The following is a 25,703-nucleotide window of genomic DNA, read 5'->3' on the forward strand; positions in this document are numbered from 1 at the left end:
ATGTCCACTAGCTACTTTTCCTCATGCTAGCACTCTACGACTTGTGTCATTGTGTCAATTCCAGCTTTTTTTGTTATGTAGTACTGAGGAATCAAACCCAGGGCTTCACACATGCAAGGCAAGCAGTCTAAAACTAAGACAGATTCCCAGGCCAATACAATGCCTCTTGATAATCATTATCTCTCGTCCTTCTCAATCCTATCTCATCCCTCAATTTACATAATTTTGTAGAATATTCACTGACTTGCAATATATATTAGAGATTATATTTTCTTAGTAGTCTTATTTATAAACATGCTAAAGTTATGCATTACAGAATTCTGTGATTTTAAATTCTAAATTATCACTCAGATTCACCCCATACTATTCTAAAATTTTTGCTAATATTAATGCAAATGCACTCTGTAATTCTTTGATAAAGTACAATGATTCTCAGAATGTTAAAGAGTTAGAGTAACAATATCACCTTCAGTTCTAGAACTACCCTCTCAAAATTCTCCAATATTTATTAGAAGTCACTTCCTCTCATCATTTCAACCTACCCTGCTCTTGAGCAGTTATTATTTCATGTTCTACCTCTACAGATGTACCAATTTTAAAAAGCTCATATAATTAGAAAATGTAGTCTATTTTATATATTTATATATATGTTATATATATTTATATATTTCTCCCATGTAATATTACTTTTTTCTAATAAGTCCATGTAAATTTTTCTCATGGTTGGAGCAAATTGTTTTGTATGCAGGCGTATAATTGTATAACATCCTCAATGGGCATTTCAATATTTTGATATATGTTATTGTAAAAGGTTTTACTATGTATATTCTTGTACATGTGTCTCATTGGACATAGGTTGAAATAATTTTGAATATAAAATTATGTTTCAAAATGCTGGATCACAGAGGCAACTCTCTATATAATATCTTAAAGATTGCCAGTATGTTTAACAAACTGACCATATCATTTTAAGTGCCAATCACCAATGTATAAGGATTCCAATTTCTAATTAATGGTTGTGTAGTGCAATCTCATTGTTTTTTATTATTTCCACTAATCTCTAATGTATGCAATGTCTAGGTATGTATTGATCTTTCCATATGTTCCTTGGTTGTTGTTATCTTACTATAGAGATATGTATTTGGAATTTTTGATAATTTCCTCATGATGGTTAAACTTTTTCATTGGCATTGATATGCTCTTAATGTATTTCTGATTCAAGTCTCTTTAAATAAATGTATGTATAACACACTATCTGTATCTATGTAAATATTCATACTTATGTTTATATATGCAAATACCTATATGTATTATACATATATATGTATATACAGATGTGTTCATACATGTATATAGACATATGTATATTATTATTTTCATTTGTCTGTAAGATATCATTTTACTTTATTTGCCAAACATGTCCTTTATTGATTTTACTTTATTTTATTTTATGGTAAAGATGTTGTACAGAGGGGTTTCAGTTACATGAGTAATGCAATGAATACATTACTTGATGATCAATGTTACCCTTCCCTTCCTTGTTATTGTCCCACTATACCTTCCTTTCCCCAGCTCCCACAATCCTATCTCCCCCACCCGCAGCATGAAGTGGTAAAGTTCATTTCCAATATACTGTCTTGTGGGTATCTTTGTTGCAATGGCTCATCCTGTGTCCTCGTTTCAGTGTTTTGTAATTTCCCTTCCCTTCCCCAGACTAGACATGTATATATAACATGCAGGGTATCACAATGGAGTACAGTGACACAGGGGATATGCCATAGGAGAAAGAACATATAAAGGAACCAACAACAAAAATGAATAAAATGACATTGTACATTTACAACAGTAACAATAAAGACAGAACATTCAAACATTTCCTTTATTGCCAAGGTAATTATTGCAGTTCATATCTTTATCATTTTTGGAACTTTGCAAAAATGTTTTGTAGCATTCCTTGTGGACGTACATGTTAAATTTTTGCTAAATCTATCTAGTCTTAAGTTACCTGACAGCTCTCTTCTGAAGCCAAAAACGCTTGGTTCCAAACCACTTGTATTTTTTCCTCGTACTAAGAATACTGACTCAAGTCCAGTGCCCAGGGTTCACACCTACAATACTAGATATGCAGGAGGCTGAGAGCTAAGGATCACTGTTCAAAGCCAGCCTGGGCACGAAAAGTCCGTGAGATTTTTTTCTCCAATAAACCACCAGAAAACCGGAAGTGGTGATATGGCTCTAGCCTTGAGCTGAAGAGCTGAGGGACAGCGTCTAGGCCAAGAGTTCAAGGGGCACGACTACCACCACCACTAACACCAACAGCAACAACAAAGATAATACGGAATCAAAAGCAATAGCATTAAGTAGTCTTAAAGATAGGCTCAAGTGTAACAATTTAGTATTATCTTAGATACCAACAGCCTTCTAGTCTAATGAGTCATGAGCGCTCAGAATGTTGACCAAAGTTCTTAGTTTCTTTACGCAATTACTGTAAGTATGTATTTACTAATCTATCTATCTTTTATTTCAACACAGAATCTGTTAATATCCTTTATGTCGTACTTGAGCACCAATGCTTTTGGAAGATATTTATTAATTGGTGTATCTTTATTGTATGAAATATACATTGAAATATTTCACACACTCACATATTATCAAGGGCCTGATTAACCCGTGTCTGTCTTTCTCCATTCTCATTTCCCTTTATTTTTCAATTATTTTCTGTGAATTTCTTTGTGCTATTTTCACATATCATCAAAATGTATTAAAGTGCTATTCACACACCATCATTTAAAATTATACAATTCTTAATACAAAAGCAAACATCTAAATAAATGGAGATATATAGTTTGTGTGGATTGCAGGATACAATAGAGCAAAAATATAAATTGTCTCCTCCCCCTGTTTGGGAGGTCATTCATGGGGCTTGAAATCTGGTCCTGGGCATTGTCCCTTTGCTATTCAGCTCAAAGTGAATGCTCTACACATTGAGCAACTGTGTCACTTCTGGTTTTCTTGTGGTTAATTGGGCATAAGAGTCTGGTTTTAAACCACAATCCTCAGATGTCAGCCTCCTATGCAGTTAGTATCACAAGCATGAGGCAAAAGCACACAGCTACACAATTTTATTTATGTTTATGACAATTTCTAAAAACACCTGACCAGCATTCTTTGTATCATTGACAAAGAAAAATGAACTGGAATATATTTCTCTGTCCAATATTAAAGCTGCTAGTGTAAAATTGTTATATTTGTAGAGGAAAGACTGTACAGCTCAATGGGTCTATAGGGCACCAGATTAGCTCCACATAAATATTTTCAGGGAATATTTAATAAGGGTTAAAACCAAACACTGGTGGAATGACATTCTCTTTAATAAGTGATGATAGGTTAGACAGTATTGAGGTGAATTAAAAATTGAACATTGACTTAAAATAAGAATTAATGCAAATATTAACTTCAAACTGGATTAAAATACAGCATATAAAACAAAAAGAGTGATGTAAGTATAAAGCCAAGGAAGATGTATTGACAATTTTGGAGATGAAGCATACTTAAATTTGGCATTAAAATGATAGGAAAGGAAAACTTGATATAATAGAACTCAATATAAGTGTAAAATAATTTGGTCTGTGAAAGTTCATATACAAGTAGTGAATAAAAATTGGGAGCAGGTGGCTCATGAATATCATCCTAGCTACTTGGGAGGCTGTGATTTGAGTATTGCTGTTTGAAGACAGCCCACAAAGTAAATTCCCTGAGAATCTTATCTCTGATTAATCAGCAAAAAATCCAGAAGTAAGGAATGACTGAAATGGTAAATTGTTAACAAATTGCAACAAATCACAGGGACCCTGAGTTCAAGACCAGGACCATAGATACATGTACAACAGTAATAGCAGTAATGCTCAGAGTGATGATGATGATGATGATGATGATGATGATGATGATGATGATGATGATGATGATGATGATGATGATGATGATGATGATTATGATGATGTTGATTATGAAGATAATGATGATGAAGTGTATCCATAGTCAAGGATAAAATATTTGCAAATCCTATACCTGAAGAATGCTTCAAATTGAGACTCCACATAGAACTGTCAAAACCTAACATTAAAAAGAACATCAATTAGAAACCAGCAAAATAAGGCCGGGCGCTGGTGGCTCACGCCTGTAATCCTAGCTACTCAGGAGGCTGAGATCTGAGGATCGTGGTTCAAAGCCAGCCCGGGCAGGAAAGACCATGAGACTCCTATCTCCAATAAACCATTAGAAAACCGGAAGTGGCGCTATAGCTCAAGTGGTAGAGCGCTAGCCTTGAGCTGAAGGGCTGAGGGACAGCGCCCAGGCCCAGAGTTCAAGCCCCCACGACCGACAAAAAAAAAAAAAAAAAAAGAAACCAGCAAAATATATCTTGTGAAAAATAAACACAATTGTGAAAAATAAACACAAGAAAAGCATCATCAGTCATCAAATAAATGCACATTAAACTAAAATGACATCATAAAACATGTTTGAGAGTTACTTCACATAATACAATAATGACCATACTAAATGCTATCAAGAAACAGAGAAACTGGATGCTGGCAGGAAAGTCAAATGGAAAAGCCACTTCTGAAAACATTTTGACAGGTTTCTAGGATATGACATTTGCAAATACCCACAGCACAGCACAGGAATTGAGCTCTTCAGGCTGTCTTATAGAAATAAAATCTAACATTCACCCAATGGCCAAAACACAGAGCCGTATAGCAGCATTATGTCCTCTAGTCGAAGAAATAGAAATCAATTCAGGCTTTCTTCAGGTGAATGGGAAATGATTTTTGCTACATTCTCTAATAACCGAACCAAAAGGCAACTCGAGTGAACACAATAAAATATTAAGACATAAAACAACAGGGAATAATCTACCATAGATTTGAAGGCAATTCTAAAAAGCTTATTTATTGCATGAGCTAGAATTTGGAGAAAAAAATGTGTTGGTTTCCAGGATGAAACAGGTTTGGGATGGGACAAAGAGAAATAGTGGGTTTAATTATAAAAGGGAAGCATGAGACAGACTCAATTTTGGTAAAGAAATGTATCTGAAAATATGGTAAATTCATATAGAGTTGATAAAATTATATTGGACTTAATATGTGCACAAAATAATTAAAACAACTGAAGTCTACTTAAGGTACACGTGAAATATTAATGTCCTACTTGTGATGTCATACTAGAAATATTTAAATCAATTGGAAAATGTATTCAAGGGATTTATCTGTGTTCTTCTTTGGGGGGGGGGGCGCGTCTGGTCGTAGGGCCTGAACTCTGGGCCTGGGTGCTGTCCCTCAGCTCTTCAGCTCAAGGCTAGCGCTCTACCACTTGAGCCACAGCGCAAATTCTGGCTTTTTTCTTTTTGCTTATGTGGTGCTGAGGAATAGAACCCAGGGCCTCAGGCATGCAAGGCAAGCGCTCTACAACTGAGCCAACTTTCCAGCCCCTCTGTGTTCTTCTTATAACATCATAAATATCCATACTAACCTCAATAGAATTTAATGATATCTAGAAAACAGAAGTCAATATTAAGTGTTTACAATGAAAAATAGTGTAGGTCCAAGCTTGATCTGAAATATGCTTTGCTAATTATAAGGCAGAGATTTAGAAAACTGATATCCAGGGCCAGTTCTGACAAAAAAAATATGTGAAAAACTACAATAACAAAGTAATCTAGCTAGAGTGTGATCTCCCTGTTTTCTCACGTTTGTGGAAGCCAATGATAAGCGATCATTGCTAAAGGGAGGCTTTGCCTGAAAAATAATCTAAAGTGGTTAGAGCCTTAGTAACAAACATAAGTCTGTCTCATGCTTCCCTTTTAAAATTAAACCTACTACGGCTCTTTGTCCCATCCTGTTGAAACAGGAGTGGTTATAAAAAGAAGCACTGGTCTGAAGCCTCAAAATAAGGACCCCAGTCTCTGTGGACCAAACAGTCTCGTACATTAGGTGTTATTAAATTAACAAGCATGATTTTAGATTTTGAAGAGTAGGATTGTGCATAGTCACAGGCAATGTCTGCTATGTCAAGTAATCCAATCTCCTCTTTCACGTTACCCAATAGCCATGTTTCTACACAAATGACTACAATGAGATTGTATAAATGAGACTGTGACTTTTCCATCTCATGAATTAAAATTGTCAAATGATTTCTGTTTTCCAGATGTTTACACATTTCTCGTGATCTTTTCTACTATTTTCTCTTCATTATTGATGTTCGTAGTACATTTTTGTTGTTGTCTTGTGTGTATATGCCATTTTTAGGGCTGGAACTCAATGTTTAATGGTCTTCGTTGAATTTTTTGCTCATAGCTGGTGACACTCTATTCCTTGAGCCACATTCTCACCTTCTCTTTCTTGCTGGATAACTGGAGATAAGTTTTCACATTTTTGTCTGTATGGACTGACATTGAACTAAAATATTCACATCTTAGCCTCCTGAGTTTCTAGGATTCTCCACATGAATGGTTAACATCAATCATTGCTTAACTGTTATTTTAATTATGTGATAGAGGAAAGTGGAAGTATATTTGTGTTATGTGTGCAATTTTCAAATACAAGTCTGAATCAACTTGATATAATGTAATTGTTATCAATTTCAACAGTTAAATGAATGAATATTACACATTTTCACAGGAATATAATTGAAAACAAAAGGCATAATTTTTTTAAAAAACAAATAATGGAACCATGAATTTCTTTCACTTTACCAATCATGTTTAATATAAGTTTAATTAGCAGAATTCTATGACTAAAAGTAAATATATTAATTTTGTTACACAAGAAGCAAGGTGATTATACTTAAGAAGATATATTTCATCACAGCCAGAAGATAAGTTTTTGAGCATTCTCACTAAAAAGAAATGTTACATGCAGAAATTAATGGATATTATGTAGTCTGATCAATACACAACATATTATTGAATGGGATTAACACTTAATACTTCAGAAATATGTAAAACATAATTATGTAGTTAGGCACCAGTGGCTCATGCTTGTAATAAGAGCTACTAAGGAGTCTGAGAGCTGATAATCATGGTTCAAAGCCAGCCTAGGCAGGAAAGTCCATGAGATTCTTATCTCCAATGAGACAAAAGAAAACTGGCAGTGGCTTAAGTGGTAGAGCACTAATTTGAGCTGAACAGCTAAGGGAGAGTGTCCAGGTCCAGATTTCAAGCCCCACCACTGACAAAAATTAAAAATAAACAGTTAAAAATAAATATTTGGACATAAATGTTAAAATACATATTCTAAAAACTTTTAAATCCTCACTATATATGCTAGTTTATAGAAATATATAGAAAGGTTTTCTGGATTTACTTGTCATTGAATCAATTGTGTGAATCACACATTTCTCATTCAATTAATATTTGTATGATTATACACTTATATGCCATAAGTATAATTAACAGATATGTGATAGGCAGTGCTGTCTTAGGAATCTTCCTTGACATTCTAAAATAAACCCTTCTCCCCTAAAATCAATATGCCCTCCAACCTTGTCAGAGGTCTCATCTCATTGGAGCAGAAAAGTATAAGCCATAATCATTGTTTGGAACAACTATAACATATTACATGTATTTCATTTAGTTTAAGAACCAAAACTTCCAATTCATCTTAACCATGCCAGTAATAGCAAAATGTCTTCTGAGATTTTCAGTCTCTGAAGAGATGAAAATCTTTAATTATATATATATATATATATATTTTTTTTTTTTTTTCTGCTTGACATCCTATATCTTAGGAAGATCTTTTTGTGTAACCTTGTGTTCCTGATTAGAAGGCCGGAACAAAGGCAATAATGAAAATAGCCAAGGAAAATACTTGAAAACAAAAAAGCAATCTCAGACACTTCCGTTTTCACAGGTTTCAATTAAAATATACGTTAAAATATCACGTTTTTGTTATCATTTAAAGAGCAATAATTAATCTTTAATTAGCACTGAAGAAGGGAACAGAAAACTTTCTTTGACGACACCTTGACTTTGAACAATTCAACATAAGCATAATGGATTTACTTTGTTGTTCTTGTAATTGCCAAAATAATAGAAAACAACACCCAAAAGGAGGAAAACACCTAAGCCAAAGCAGTAAACTTTTTCTTAAAAAATAATTGTGAGGGTCTAACTCTTTCAAAATCATGTTTGCAAAGAGGAAATGTATATTTGCTTGTGTGAACAATAAAAAATATAAAAATCCTTTATTAATGTTTTACATATCTTGACAAGATCTTATCGTGTTGAAGAAGAGGAAAGGTATGAAAAATTTCAAGATTGACTATTCCACAAGGTCATTCTTACTCATCAGCTATAGCGATGGAAGCAGCCTTGGTTACTCTTAGTATCATGCTTGGTTACATTTAGAAGCATTATATGTTGCTGGGTTATAAGCTGCAAAACCTTGACTATTAATAAAGAGTCATTTCCTAAGAGAGGAAAGTTGCTGTGTAAACAAACATAAAATATCAAGGCTTAGCATAGTGGAAATTATTTTCTAGCTATATCACATTGTGTAGGTGTAGATTTTGTTTCCCATTATTCCAGGGGGCCCATTTTTGTTATCTTTTTTTCACCATGTAGTGATCCTGTAAACACCCTGTACCATCCTGGGATTGCTGTATATTTACTGGATTCTCTAATTTCTGTTGGAAAGTTAGGAAGGATAAAAATTTGAGTTTCTGTTTCTGTTTTATCTTATATTTTATTTCTTTAGAAACTGTAACACAAAATTACAGAAATTGTCTTTATAAAATTAAGAGAAAGATTTCATTTCCATATTTTTTATTTACTTATTTATTTATTTTATTGTTAAAATACTGTACAGAGGGGTTACAGTTACACGGGCAAGATAATGAGTACATTTCTTATCAAGCATTGTAGCCGCCTCCTTTGTTTACCCTTCCCATCTCTTCCCATCCTCCCCTCACCCCCCACCCAATCGTTCCCGCCCCCCCCCCCCCCCCGCACCACAGTTGTGAAGTTCACTTTCGACATAACGACTTGTACATCTCATTGTTGAAATGGGTCCATCTGTATCCCTATTTAAACGATTTGTTTTCCCCTTCCCCTCCACAAATTATACCCTCATCAAATACAGTGTAAGCACGGGTTATCCTGTAGGGGAGGGACATACAAATCAACAAAGAAATAATCTTATAAATGTGTTAGAAACAATTGCATCAAAGAAAAAAAAACACATTTGAATACATATCTTAGGATTCATTTCCCTAACAGCACCTTATCAGATCTTTTCTGCTTAACTCTGATATATACTAGATATTGCAAATAAGGGATCTTTTCCCTATTCTTAACCTAGCCTTCTACTTTGTACTTAGTGATCCCCAAATGTGAAAATAAAGATTGGGGGCTTCTTATTTAAATATTATTCAGAATTTCAAGAATTCATTAATGCAAGGCCCTTAGTTATATGTACATCATATATGTGTACAAAGCTGGTGGCAACATTTTTCATATTTTCAGAAATTAGGGTACGTGGTGACTCTGTAGTTACATCAGGAAACGGCTGATGCCATTGGGTTAGTTTACTAAACCAAATCTGCTGTAACAAATTTCTGCAAGTTAATTGGATTGAATAATCCATATTTATCATTTTGCAGTACTAAAGGACAGAAATCTAAAAGGAGTCTCACAAGATTATAATCAAGCCACCTACAGACCTAAAATATTTTTTAGATGATTCTAGTGCAAAAGGCATTTACATCCTCTTCCGCTTTCCAGAAATTCAAAATCTGAGTTGTTGTCTTTTCCTTTATCTTCTAATGTAGCATCTTTACATCTTTCTTTTTTTTGGGGGTCCGCTGGTGTGGCCTGAACTCTGGGCCTGGGAGCTGTCCCTTAGCTCTTCAGCTCAAGGCTAGCGCTCTAACACTTGAGCAGAGTGCCACTTACGGCTTTTTTCTTTTTGCTTATGTGGTGCTGAGGAATCGAACCCAGGGACTCATGAAAGCGAGGCAAGTGCTCTACCACTGAGCCACCTTCCCAGCCCTTTACATCTTTCTGATGGTTCTTACCTAATGTTGTCCCTTTTGAAGTACAGCTGGGATTTTATGTACCCTTTTGAGTTATACTTCCCCCATCTGATAATTATTCAAATTTGTGTTCATTGGGTAATAAAAGTTGATTATTTTAAAGAACACACACACATATAATGCAAATCTACATTTGAGGGATTAAAAATATGGGGACAACGATATTTTAGAAGGTATTTTACTGCCTAGCACAATGAGTGTGGAGAATTCTTTCTACTATAACCTATAATCCTTTCATTAATTTTGAACAACATATTTCTTCAATGAAATATAACTAGGAAAAAAGTAGTCCCTGAAAGCAATTAATCATGATTAAAACATTGTCATGTACTAGAAATCCTAAATGCCAGGGAGCAGCTCCTGAAGCAGTTCTGGCACTATCACTTTTTATACTTTCTGCTTAAAATCTTCTCTTTTCAAGAGCATTTGATTATTATTATTTTTGAATTATGGCTAATATGTTTATGACTGCTAATTTTAAAGAATACACCACCCAATATTGGTTGTCTTTTTCTCACGTTTTGTGTCTATTACTGAAACACAGCTATTTGAATTACATGAATTGTTTATTGAAGTTGAAACAGTGTGGAGAGGAAAAGAAAATATGTCTCTGTGGATATGTCACAAGAAAAGGTACCTCCAAGATATTTGTCTCACAATCATCTATTTTTCATTATTTTTAGATTCTGATAAAATTTAGCCTCTGAAGTCACACAGTGTTAATGCAGGTTTATATCATGCCTCCCAAAGGCAAACAACAAATTACTATTCATTTAAAATTTATTTTAAAATTTTAAATTTTTATTTATTTAGCTAACTATATTTTTAAAAAAGTTAACCAAGCCAAATGGCTTATTAGATATTTGGAGTCATGTTCAGACTCTATGGTGTAAGGCAGAAAGAGAAAAAAAATCATCTTTCCATTCTTCCTTGAGCCACACTGATTTATTCAACTGTATCTGAAAGAATGAAATCTTTATTTGAAGCCTTTTACTTGATATCCACCATGTGTCATTCTTCCTTTATTAATAATAGAATTTGGAGAAAAGATGAGAATTCACACTAGAAAAAGGATGAGAATTCACACTAGAAAAAGGAGAAGAGGAAAAGAGAAGCAGAAATCTAGATATTTTGTTTTTACTCATCTCAATCTCAAGGTCTAGATAATGATTGTGGATAATAGATACAATGCTCTAGAGTGAAAAACAAAAAGATAGATTATTCAGGCGGAGTTCCGGGAAGATGGCGGAGGAGAAGCTGGAATCTGAACAAGCTCTCGCATAGAAAGCAGTTTTAGAGTTCCAGTGAACAGTCCTAAGCCAGAGAATAACACCAAGTGTGCCATCACAGGACAGAGAGTTAGTCAAGAGAGGGGAAGCCAAGGAGACACATCTGAGTGCCTGCAGGGTCGCGGCGGCTACCACCGCAGCAGGGTCATACCTGAGACACAGAGAGTCCGGGACGAAGGAGCCAGACGCAGCGGACGAGCAGAAACCAATCAAGCCACAGGACCTCAAGCTGACCAGAGACTCCAACAAGAGACTGGTTACAGACAAAAGGGAGATACAGGATTCTTCCCACCCCTCCCCCCCCAAAAAAAATCAAAAGACGTTTTTTTCTTTTTTTCTTCTTCTTCTTTTCTTTTTTTGTTTGTTTTTTGTTTTTTGTTACTATGTATATATATATATATATATATATATATATATATATATATAAATTTTTTTCTCTTCTAAAACTTTTATTAATCTTTAATTTTTGCCTCGTCTGAAAAAATAATTGTTTTCCAGTAACTTTTTTTTTCTCTCCTCTTATAATTTTTATTTTAGGAATATGTGAATGGGAGTTTTCCTTTCTTGTCTTCTTTCTCTTTTTCTTTCTTAATTATCTTTTTGTTTTTGTCTAACTCTACTGAACTTCTGATCTGTCCTTCTCCCTTTCCCATCCTTAAAGTTTTTCACATCTCCTCTATTTCCCTCCCTTTCTCTAAAAATATTCACATTCCTCTCTAAATAGACGGTCTTTTAATCTCTATAATTTCATTAACTTTTACGTTTCTATTTTTTTTCTGGTCTCTTTTCATACCCCTTTCCGTCTCTTCTTTTTCTCTCTCTCTCTTCTTGCATCCTACCCAACCCATTTCCTGCATTGTGATTAGGACATAGTTAACTCTCCCTGTGCCTCCCCACACCAATCTATTCTTATTTTTTACCCACATCTCTCCCTAATCCTAATAATTTCTGGTTTTCCAAATTCTTATCTGCAGTTCGAAGTACTTTAACATATAGTTGTTTGATATTGAATAGATGTATCTGTTGAACTAGATTGTATCTGTAGACTATTGACTGTACAAACGCAAACTTTGGTTGATGGTTGCCTTAAGATAGTGTTCTAGCACAAAACTGGTGCTATCTTCATCTCAAATGGGCAGAGTAAGCCGGAAAAACACAAGAAAAATGGCAAATTCGGGTATCTCAATTCCCAATCTTGATAATCAGGGATTAGAACAGATAAAGAATAATCCAGAGGAGAGTTCCCAAATAGCTCTACAATCACTACTAGCAAACATGATAAATGAGAAGTTTGACAATGTACAAAGGACTCTGTATGAGTGTGATAGGGAGAGAGAGGAGGCATCCCAAAAGTTTATACAGGAATATCACAAGCGTGAGGAAGCTACTCAAAAACTGATACAGGATTTGCGTGAACAACTTGAGAATACTCAAAGAGAAAGGGAGGAATGGCATGAGCAGGCTGAGAACACCCAAAGAGAACTGCAGGAATCCCACAAACGGGAAGAAAGAGAACTGCAGGAATCCCACAGACGGGAGGAAGCTAATCAAAGAGTAATTCAGGAATTGAGAGACCAGGTATAGAATACACAAAGATCACTAAAGGCATTCATGGAATCCATTAACAAAGAGCTGAAGGAAGTAAGGGAGACCACAAAGGGAATGCTGAATGGAACCCAACAGAAGGAATGGGAGTCCAAAGAAACCATAACCAATCAACTAAGTGATTTGAGAACAAACACCGAACACCAAATTAAGGAAGTAAAGAAATTCATACAAGACCTAAAACAAAGCTTCAATAAAGAACCTGAAGCCATCAAAGCTGACCAATTAGAAGGAAAAGAGATAAAAAAACAAAGTAGAGAGTCTTGACAGCAGATTAGACCATGCAAAAGATCGAATCTCAGGGATTGAAGACAGCCTAGAAATTATAGAGAAAGAACATACAACCATCCAAGACAAGTCCAAGAAATATTATAGGTCTATCCAACACCTGGAAGACACCATCAGAAGGCCCAATCTAAGGATAATGGATGTAGAGGAGCACCTAGAAACAGAAGTTAATGGTCTAGGAAATTTGTTTAACAGGATCCTAGCAGAGAACTTCCCAAACATACAAAAAGATAGGCCTATTCAGATAAAAGAAGCTTTTAGAACGCCAAATAGACCAGACCAGTATAGGACATACCACCGTCACATTATAATCCACACAGGATCAACCCAGACCAAGGAAAAGATCCTTAAAGCTGTCAAGGAGTAAAGGTTAATCACCTATAAAGGGAAACCAATTAGAATTACCTCAGATTTATCAGCAGAGACAATCAAAGCAAGAAGAGCCTGGAATGACGTATGCCATGCCCTAAAAACAAACAACTATCAACCAAGAATATTGTACCCAGCTAAACTCTCCTTCAAAACTGAAAGCCAAATAAAAACGTTCAATAGCAAAGAAAAATTGAAACAATACATCTCCACCAAACCAACCCTACAAAAGATTCTTAAAGATGTCCTACACATAGAAAACCAACAAGACCGCAACAAAGGCCAAGAAACTGCACCCAAACTGAGAATCCAAGAACCTTAGGAAGAACCCAGTTTTCGCAGCCCCCAAGAAGGTAGATAACATGGCATGAACTCCCAAATACCTCTCAGTCCTATCTCTTAACGTTAATGGACTGAACTCTCCAATTAAGCGACATAGACTGTCTAGTTGTATTAAAAAACAAGACCCTTGTATCTGCTGCCTGCAGGAGTCACATCTTGCCCATAAAAACAAACACATTTTCAATGTTAAAGGCTGGAACAAAATCTACCAAGCAAACGGCCCTCATAAACAGGCGGGAGTTGCAATCCTAATATCAGATAAAATAGACTTCAAATTAAAATTCGTGAGAAGAGATAAAGAAGGTCGCTACATTCTAATTAAGGGATCTCTCCTTCAGGAGGATATTACAATTCTAAATATCTATTTGCCAAACAATGGAGCACCCAAATTTATCAAAGAAACACTACTTTCCCTCAAATCCCATATAGATCCAAAGACATTAATTGTTGGGGATTTTAACACACCACTCTCCCCACTAGATAGATCAACTCGGCAAAAACTCAACAGAGAAACCGCAGATCTAAACAGCTGCATAGATCAACTAGACTTAACAGACATTTACCGAACATTTCACCCAGCAGCATCAGAATACACATTCTTCTCAGCAGCACATGGAACGTTTTCTAAAATAGACCACATTTTAGGCCACAAAGCAAACTTGTCTAAATTCATAAACACTGAAGTTATACCTTGCATTCTCTCTGACCACAAGGGAATAAAATTAGAACTCAACACCAAAATCCACCAAAGAAAGTCCGGTATCACATGGAGGCTGAACAACACACTGCTGAATCATGAGTGGGTCGGGATGAGATTAGAAAGGAAATTCAAATGTTCATTCTATTCAACAAAAATGAATACACAAATTACCAGCTCCTCTGGGACACAGCAAAGGCAGTACTCAGAGGCATGTTTATAGCTCTGAGCTCCTACATCAACAAATTGGAGAGATCTGAAACTAAAAATTTAATGACACATCTAAACCTCCTTGAAAAATAGCAGCAAGATAAACCCCAATCCAGTAGACGGAAAGAAATAATCAAAATTAAATCAGAATTAAATGAATTAGAATCCAAAAAAACTATTGAAAGAATCAACAAAACAAAGAGTTGGTTCTTCGAAAAACTTAACAAAATTGAGAGACCCTTAGCAAACCTTATCAGAAAAAGGAGAGAACACACCCAAATTAATAAACTCAGAGATGAGAACAGAAACATCACCACGGAAACAACCAAGATTCAGAACATTATAAGGGAATATTTCTTAAAACTTTATGCTAAAAAGTTTGAGAACTTGACAGAAATGGATCATTTCCTAGCAAATATTGACATGCCAAAACTAAACCAAGATGAGTTAAACCAGCTTAACAGGCCCATATCAAGCACTGTAATAGAAACAGCGATAAGAGACCTCCCAGCTAAGAAAAGTCCAGGACCAGATGGTTTTACAGCAGAATTTTACAAGGCCTTCAAAGCAGAGCTCACACCAATACTCCTCCAAGTCTTCAATGAAATTGAAAGAGAAAGCTCACTACCGAACACATTATATGAAGCCATCATAACCCTCATCCCAAAACCAGGCAGGGACTCATCAAAGAAAAAGAACTATAGACCCATTTCTTTGATGAAAATTGATGCAAAACTTCCCAACAAAATTTTGGCCAATCGACTTCAACAATTCATCCAAAAAAATCATAAACCATGATCAAACAGGATTCATTTCAGGGATGCAAAGCTGGTTCAATATATCAATTAATATTATTCATCACATCAACAGGAGCAAGAATAAGAACCACATGGTTATCTCAATAGATGCAGAAAAAGCATTTGACAAGATCCAACACCCCTTTATGATGAAGGTTTTGGAAAAATTAGGAATCCATAGAACATTCCTCAATACAATAAAGGCTGTATATGACAAACCTACAGCCAGCATTATACTCAATGGTGAAAAACTAAAGCCATTTCCTCTTAACTCAGGAACAAGACAAGGATGCCCACTCTCTCCACTTCTCTTCAATCTAGTATTAGAATGCATAGCTACAGCAATAAGACCAGATGCAGACATAAAGGGGATCCAAATAGGGAAAGAAGATATAAAATTCTCTCTCTTTGCAGATGGCATGATCTTTTATTTAAAGAATCCCATAGACTCCACTCCCAAATTACTCAAGCTGATTCAAAACTTTGGCAAAGTAGCAGGTTATAAAATTAACCCCCCAAAATCAATGACTTTTCTGTATGCCAACAATGAGAAAAGTGTGGCTGAAATTAGGAAAGCAACTCCATTTGTAATAGCCCCACAAAAAATAAAATACCTTGGAATTAACTAAAGAAGTGAAGGACCTCTACGATGAAAATTTAAAATCTTGAAAAAAGAAATCAACACAGAACTTAAAAAATGGCAAAACCTCCCATGCTCCTGTATTGGCAAGATGAACATCGTGAAAATGGCAATACTTCCCAACGCTATCTACAAATTCAACGCGATACCTATCAAAATTCCACCCTCATTCTTCAAGGAAATAGAAGAGGCAATCCAAAAATTGAAATGGAACAATAAAAGACCCCGAATAGCAAAAACGCTCCTCAATGGAAAGAACACTGCTGGAGGAATATCAATACCAAATTTCAAACTCTACTATAAAGCCATAGTAATCAAAAGAGCTTGGTATTGCCATAAGATCAGACCTCAGGACCAATGGAATAGAATTGAAAACCCAGAAATGAACCTACAGACCTATAGCCATCTAATCTTCGATAAGGAAGCTAAAACAATAGAATGGAAGAAAGACAGCCTCTTCAGTAAATGGTGCTGGCAAAATTGGTTAACAACATGTAGAAAACTAAAGCTAGATCCTTATATATCACCCTGCACCAGAATCAACTCCAAATGGATCAAAGACCTGGAACTCAAAGCAGACACTCTGAAAACATTACAGGATGGAATAGAAGAAACCATAGGTCTCCTTGGCTCAGGCCAAAGTTTTCTGAATAGAGACCTGGAAGCACAACAAATCAAAGAAAGGTTGGACAAATGGGATTGCAAACGGTTGCAGAGCTTCTGCAGGGCAAATGACATAGCTACCAAGATCAATAGAAAGCCCACGGTTTGGGAGAAGATCTTCACTAGTCATACAATGGACAAGGGTCTCATATCTAAAATATACTTGGAACTCAAAAAATTAAACCACCCAACAACAAATCCTGAAAGAAACAACTGCCCAATAAATAAGTGGGCGAAAGACTTAAAGAGAAGCTTCTCTGAAGAAGAAAGAAGGATGGCCAATAGACACATGAATAAATGTTCAACATCCCTAGCCATAAAATAAATGCAAATCAAAACGACATTGAGATATCACGTCACTCCAGTTAGAACAGCAAAAATCAAGAACTCTTAACAACAACAGATGCTGGAGGGGATGTGGACAGAAAGGAACCTTACTTCATTGTTGGTGGGAATGTAAACTTGTTCAACCACTTTGGAAAGCAGTATGGAGGTTCCTCAAAAGACTTCACATAGATCTCCCTTATGATCCAGCAATCCCACTTTTGGGCATTTAACCAAATGTTTACAAACAAGACCACACTAAAGCTACCAGCACAACTATGTTTATTGCAGCATTATTTACCATAGCTAAGATATGGAATCAACCCAGATGCCCCTCAGTAGATGAATGGATCAAGAAAATGTGATATATATACACAATGGAATTATATGCCTCCATCAGAAAGAATGACATTTCCCCATTTGTTAGGAAATGGAAAGGTTTGGAAAAAATTATATTAAGTGAAGTAAGCCAGGCCCAAAAAACATAGGTCCCGTGGTTTCCCTTATTTGCAATATCTAGTATAGGTATGAGTCAAGCGGAAAAGGTCAGATAATGTGATGTTAGGAAAATGAACCCTTAAATATGTATTTTAATGTTTTCATTTCTTTCATGTATGTGTTTCTAATGCATTTATAAGATTATTTCTTTGTTGCTTTGTATGTCCCTCCCCCACACTGTAACCCCCGCTTTCACTATATTTGATGTCACTATAACATGTGGAGGAGATGGGGACAAACAAGTCGTTTAAGGATTCAGGTGGACCTGTTCCAACAATGAGTACAAAATGTCATGTCAAAATCAGGTTTACAATGTCGGTGTAGGGGGGGGGGAGGGGGGTATGATTGAGTGGAGGGGAGGGGGGAGGCTGGGAAGTGAGGTGAAGGGTAAACAAAGGAGGAGGCTGCAATGCTTGGTAAGAAATGTATGCATTATCCTGCCCATGTAATTGTAACCCCTCTGTACAGTATGTTCACAAATAAAATAAAATTAAATTAAAAAAACAAAAAACAAAAAAAGTATAGATTATTCATGTATATATATATATATATATATATATATATATATATATATATATATATATATATAATATGTATAAAATGGAATTCTATGCTTCCATAAGAAAGAATGTCACTGCCCTATTTGTTAGGAAATGAAAAGTTTTGGAAAAAAATAATATTATGTTAAGTAAGTCAGACCCAAATAAATATAGGTCCCATGATTTCCTTAATTTGCAACTAGTATATGTCTAGGATAATTTTTCCGACAAGCAGAAAAAGCTCAAAAGCTATGTACATATGAACAAAAAAAAATGATGCCAAATGAAATGAACCCCAAGATATGGACTCAAGAGGGCTTTCCTTTTTGTTGTTGTTTCAAATGTACTGTGTGTTTTTTTGTGTTGTTGTTTCCTTTGTACGTCCTTTCCCCTATAGTATATCCCCTCTTGTCACTGTACTTGATTTTGGTACCCTGCATCTTGTATATCTATTTGTCTAATTTGGGTAGGGGAAGGGGAATACAAAACACTGAGACAAGCACACAGGATGACCCATTGCAACAACAATAACTACAAGACCGTATATTAGAAATGAACTTCACAACTTCGGGTAAGAGGAAGAGTGAGGGAGGTCGCAGAGGGAATGGATATTGGGAGAACAACAAGGGAAGGGGTAACAATGTTCAACAAGTTATGTACTCATTTTCTTACTCTTGTAACTGTAGAGCATCCTTACAATAAATAAAATGTAAAAATGAAAAAAAAAGAAAAAGATAACCAATAGAAAAAAGATATCTATAGAAAAAGATATCCCTACAAGTGATCACATGGAGAATGCATATTTATGAAAAAATATAATAGCATCAAACAGGAAATGTTACCTGTTTCTTTAGTACTTGTTTAGTTTTTATTCAATGCTGGTGTGCTGTAGTCAACTATCATAAAGGTATACAAGAATGGTAAGAAACTAACATCTCAATATCATATTCTAATATTAGCTTAATTCTGCCTGTATTATATGTATGAGGCTGTTTTTGAGTTTTGCCTCAATTTCACATGCTTTATTCTTCTAGTGTATAAGTTGAATGAAGATTCCCTCTGGAAATATTCTATTTTTATAGCTAAGGAAAAACAGGTCAGCTGTTAGACAGACACAATGAGATAGAAATCTTCCCCCAGAAACAGCCTTTCACTACTTCTGGTTTAATTTTGTAAGCTGAAGTAAGTCACATGACCCATCTTGACATTGCAGAGTAGAGGTAAATCTCACCTACAGGAAGCTGATTCAGGACATAGAGTAATATGCCAAGATATGCAACATTTGAGATAAAGAGGTAAAAGAGTACTATAATACAGTTAATCATACTTGCTTTCTCTTGTCTCTGCAGGAAAGAAGCTGTTATGTATCTTTGTTTCTAAAACTACTGAGATCTTCAAATCATGTCTTTTATGCTTGGATGTTACAGGAATTAGAGAACATTTTGATACTGAGACAGCTTGATGAGAAATGTACTGGTTATCTTTCCCATGTAATTGTAACTCCTCTGTACGGTATTCTCACAATAAAAAAAATCTCAAAGAAAGCTGGAGTAATCATTTCAATATTACCTTTTGTTCAAGGGAAAGAAACCATTTTATAGACAATAATTTATACTTACTTATCTAGTATCTTTCTTTCCAGAAATGGATTTTTTAAATGAATGTGGCTATCCACCAGAACAAATGTCTTCATTTATCTTAATCTTCTACAGACAGTATAATCAATTAGATGTAAGAAGGAGTTCATCAGTAGCACTTTAAAAATGTGGAAAGGGAGTCAATATACATATTTTTCCAACATCACCTTCCACATCCTCCTTCCTTCCTAGGCAAAACACCCTATCAATAAAAAGGCTATGATATTTGGCTCTATACTTTGGAAATGGAAGCAGAATGTTATGGATGTCAGAGATGACGGTTAATAGTGTTTTACATAATAATGTCACATGTAACAGCCCTATGATTCCCGCGGATCTTAAAAATGTACTTCCTTAGTGATGTGATTGGAATGTGAGCCTTACTGGACTTAGTATTGTTTTCCACAACCTTTTCTACCACCTGGCCTAAATTTATAACACATAGTAAAAGAATGAAAAATAATGACATCTTAAGAATGTCCCATTATGACAATGATATGTACAAGACATAATGTATTTTTTTCTCTTCTAATATATGTTTTTATTTTTTTTTATTTTTTATGGTGAAAATACTGTACAGAGGAGTTACAATTACATGATCATGATAGGGAGTACATTTCTTATCAAGCATTGTAGCCTCCTCCTTTGTTTACCCTTCCCATTCCTTCCTATACTCCCTACCCTAGCACCCGGTCCTCCCCCCCCCCAAGTTGTAAAGCTCATTTTCAACAAGACAACTTGTAATTCTCATTGTTGCAACAAGTCCAGCTGTATCCTTATTTAAACGACTTGTTTTTCCGCTTCCTCTCCACAAATTGTGCCGGTATCAAATAGAGTGAAAGCAGGGGTTGTACTGTGAGGGAGGGATATACAAAGCAACAAAAACGAATCTTATAATTGCGTTAGAAACAAATGCATGAAAGAAAAAAACATTTAAAATACATATCTTAGATCATATGCCTAACATCACCTTATCTGACCTTTTCTTCTTGACTCATACATATACTAGGCATTGCAAATAAGGGAAATCATGGGACCTATGTTTCTTTGGGCTTGGCTTACTTCACTTAATATAATTTTTTCCAAGTCTTTCCATTTCCTGACAAATGGAGCAATGTCATTCTTTCTGATAGAGGCAAAGAATTCCATTATGTATGTATACTACATTTTCTTAAACCATTCATTTACGGAACGGCATCTGGGTTGGTTCCTGTTCTTAGCTATGGTAAATAATGCTGCAATAAACATAGTTGTGCTGGTAGCTTTAGTGTGGTCTTGTTTGTAAACATTTGGGTAAATGCCCAAAAGTGGGACTGCTGGGTCATAGAGGAGCTCTATGTGGAGTCTTTTGAGGAACCTCCATACTACTTTCCAAAGTGGTTGAACAAGTTTAAACTCCCACTAAGAATGAAGTAAGGTTCCCTTCTGTCCACATCCCCTCCAACATCTGTTGTTATTAGATTTCTTGAATTTTGCCATTCTAACTAGGGTGAGGTGGTATCTCAATGCTGTTTTGATTTGCATTTCTTTTATGGCTAGGGAGGTTGAACATTTCTTCATGCATCTATTGGCCATCCTACTTTCTTCTTCAGAGAAATTTCTCTTTAAGTCATTAGCCCACTTATTTATTGGGAAGTTGTTTCCTTGAGGATTTGTTATTGGGGGATTTAATTTTTTGAGTTCCAGGTATATTTTAGATATGAGACCCTTGTCCATTGTATGACTAGTGAAGATCTTCTCCCAAACCGTGGGCTTTCTATTGATCTTGCTAGCTATGTCCTTTGCCATGCAGACGCTCTACAACTTCATGCAATACCATATGTCCCTTTCTTTGATGTGTAGTGTTTCCGGGTCTCTATTAAGAAAATTTTGACGTGCACCAAGGAGACCTAAGGTTTCTTCTATTCCATCCTGTAATGTTTTGAGAGTGTCTGTTTGACTCTGAGGTTTTTGATCCATTTGGAGTTGATTCTGGTGCAGGGTGATATTTAAGGATCTAGCTTTAGTTTTCTACAAGTAGTTAACCAATTTTGCCAGCACCATTTACTGAAGAGGCAGTCTTTCTTCCATTCTAATTTTTTAGATCCCTTATCAAAGATTAGATGCCTATAGGTCTGTAGGTTCATTTCTGAGTTTTCAATTGTATTCAATTTGTCCTGACGTCTGTTCTTGTGCCAGTACCAAGCTGTTTTGATTACTATAGCTTTATAGTAGAGTTTGAAATTTGGTATTGATATTCCTCCAGCAATGTTCTTTCGGTTGAGGAGCGTTTTTACTATTCAGGTTTTTATTTTTCCATATGAATTTTTGGATTGCCTCTGTTATTTCCTTGAAGAATGAGGTTGGAATTTTTCACAGGCATCGCCTTGAATTTGTAGATGGCCTTGGGAAGTATTTCCATTTTCACCATGGTAATCTTTCCAATCCAGGAGTATGGGAATTTTTCCCATTTTCTAAGTTCTGTTTTGATTTCCTTTTTCAAGTTTTTAAAGATTTCGTCATAGAGGTTCTTCGCATCTTTGGTTAAGTTAATTCCTAGGTGTTTTATTTTTTGTGGGGCTATTACAATGGAATTGCTTTCCTAATTTCAGCCGACATTTCTCATTATTGTCATACAGAAAAGCCATTGATTTTGGTGGGTTAATTTTATACCCTGGAATTTTGCCAAAGTTTTGAATTAGCTTAAGCAATTTGGGATTGGAGTGTATGGGATTCTTTAAATACAACATCATGTCATCTGCAAAGAGGGATAGTTTTATTTCTACCTTCCCTGTATGGTTCCTCTTTATGTCGGCTTCTTATCTTATTGCTTTAGCTAGTCATTCTAATAGTAGGTTGAAGAGAAGTGGAGAGAATGGACATCCTTGTCTTGTCACTTAGTTAAGAGGAAATGGCTTTAGTTTTTCACCATTAAGTATAAAGCCGGCTGTGGGTTTTTCATATACAGCCTTTATTGTATTGATGAATGTTCCATGGATTCTTAATTTTTCCAAAACCTTCATTATAAATCTGTGTTGGATCTTGTCGAATGATTTTTCTGCATCTATTGAAATAACCATGTCGTTCTTATCCTTTCTCCTGTTGATATGAGTAATAATATTAGTTGATTACCGTATATTGAAACAGCTTTGCATCCCTGAAATGAATCCTGTTTGATCATGATGTCTGATTTTTTGGATGAATTGTTGAAGTCGATTGGCCAAAATTTTGTTGAGAAGTTGTGCATCAATGTTCATCAATGAAATGGGTCTATATTTGTATTCCTTTGATGAGTCCATGCCTGGTTTTGGGAAGAGGATTAAGATGGCTTCATAGAATATGTTCAGTAGTGAATTTTCTCTTTCAATTTCATTGTAGAGTTGGAGGAGTATTGTGCGCTCTGCTTTGAAGGCCTTGTAAAATTCCGCTGTAAAACCATCTGGTCCTGGACTTTTCTTAGCTGGGAGGTCTCTTATAGCTGTTTCTATTTCAATGCTTGATATGGGCCTGTTAAGATGGTTTAAGTGATCTTAGTTTAGTTTTGGCATGTCAATATTTGGTAGGAAAATGTCCATTTCTGTCAAGTTCTCAAACTTTTTAGCATAAAGTTTTGAGAAGTATTCCCTTAAAATGTTCTGAATCTTGGTTGTTTCCGTGGTGATGTTTCCATTCTCATCTCTGAGTTTAATTATTTGGGTGTGTTCTCTTCTTTTTCTGATAAGATTTGCTAAGGGTCTGTCAATTTTGCTAATTTTTTCGAAGAACCAACTCTTTGTTTTGTTGATTCTTTCTATAGTTTTTTTTGGGTTCTAATTCATTTAATTTTGATTTGGTTTTAATTATATCTTTCCATCTACTGGATTGGAGTTTATCTTACTGCTCTTTTTCAAGGAGGTTCAGATGTGTCATTAAATTGTAGGTTTAAGATCTCTCCTATTTGTTGATGTAGGAACTGAGAACTATAAACTTGCCTATGAGTACTGCCTTTGCTGTGTCCCAGAGGAGCTGGTAATTTGTGTGCTCATTTTTGTTGAATAGCATGAACATTTGAATTTCCTTTCTAATCTCTTCCTTGACCCACTTGTGATTCAGCAGTGTGTTGTTAAGCTTCCATGTGTTACCGGACTTTCTTTGGTTACTTTTGGTGTTGAGTTCTAATTTTATTCCGTTGTGGTCAGAGAGAATGTAAGGTATAACTTCAATGTTTCTGAATTTGGACAAGTATGGTTTGTGGCCTAAAATGTGGTCTATTTTAGAAAATGTTCCATGTGCTGCTGTGAAAAACATGTATTCTGACGCTGTTGGGTGGAATATTCGGTAGATGTCTGTTAAATCTAGTTGATCTATGTAGTTGTTTAGATCTGTGGTTTCTCTATTGTTTTTTCTGAGTTGATCTATCTAGTGGGGAGAGTGGTGTGTTAAAATGCCCAACAATTCATGTCTTTGGTCTATGTGGGATTTGAGGGAAAGTAGTGTTTCTTGGATAAATTTGGGTGCTCCGTTGTTTTGAGAATAGATATTTAGAATTGTAATGTCCTCCTGAAGGAGAGTTCCTTTAATTAGTATGTAGTGACCTTATATATCTCTCCTAACAAATTTTAATTTGAAGTCTATTTTATCTGATATTAGAATTGCAACTCCTGCCTATTGATGGGAGCCGTTTGCTTGGTAGATTTTGTTCCACCATATAATATTGAAAATGTGTTTGTTTTTACAGGCAAGATGTGACACCTGAAGGTAGCAGATAGAAGGATCTTGTTTTTTAATCCAACTAGACAGTCAAGGAAGCTAAAAAGAGACGTCTCAGAATAAGAGATAAAAAGGGCAAAGCAATACATGAGGAAATGTTCATCATCCCTGGTTGTAAGGGAAATGCAAATAAAAACAACTCTGAGATACTACCTTACCCCAATCAGAATGGTCCACATCATAAATTAAGCCAATGACAACTGCTGGAAGGGATACAAAGAAAGAATCATTACTACATTGCTAGTGGGAATGTATACTAACACCACCACTTTTGAAAGCAGTCTGGAGGTACTTACGAAAGCTAAATATCGACCTGTCCTATGAACTGGCCATACCACTCCTAGGCATCTACTGTGAAAAACAGGAACGAGTGTACATAGACATACACACCTCTATGATTATTGCAGCACTGTTCACAATAGCCAAGATTTATAAACAACCCAGATAAGCCACAACTGATAAGTGGATAAAAAAATGTGGAACCTATATACAATGTAATACCATGTAGCCATTAGAAAGGACAAAATGAAGGTATTTGCAGGGAAATGGATGGAAGTAGACCAAATTATTTGAGTGAGGTAAGCCAAGAACAATGAGACAAATGGCATAAGGTCTACCTGATACGTAGATGCTAAAGCCAAAATGCAAGAAGGTATGACAAAGTAAACAGGACTCGAGAAACAACAGACAGCCACTCATTTTGTTGTATCACCATTAATGACTCCATGTTCTTGACTATGTAGACGGCAGAAATATGCACGCAATGGAGGGAAGCCAGGAGGAGGAACACAATAAGTGGAAAATGGAACAACATACAACAAAGGGGCCCATTAAATGCACTGGACATAGAAAAAAAATAACTAAGCAACCCAAACACAGGGATGGGAAGAGATGAATGAGAAGGAAAGAGGGCAAGAGGAAATAGCCTACATTAAATAAAAGGAAAAAAATGTAAATATCACCTGAGTTGGGAAAAATAATTTGGATT

This window comes from Dipodomys merriami, unplaced genomic scaffold (genome assembly GCF_024711535.1).
Source record: "Dipodomys merriami isolate MVZ:Mamm:240054 unplaced genomic scaffold, mDipMer1.0.p SCAF_292, whole genome shotgun sequence".
Taxonomy (NCBI): Eukaryota; Metazoa; Chordata; class Mammalia; order Rodentia; family Heteromyidae; genus Dipodomys; species Dipodomys merriami.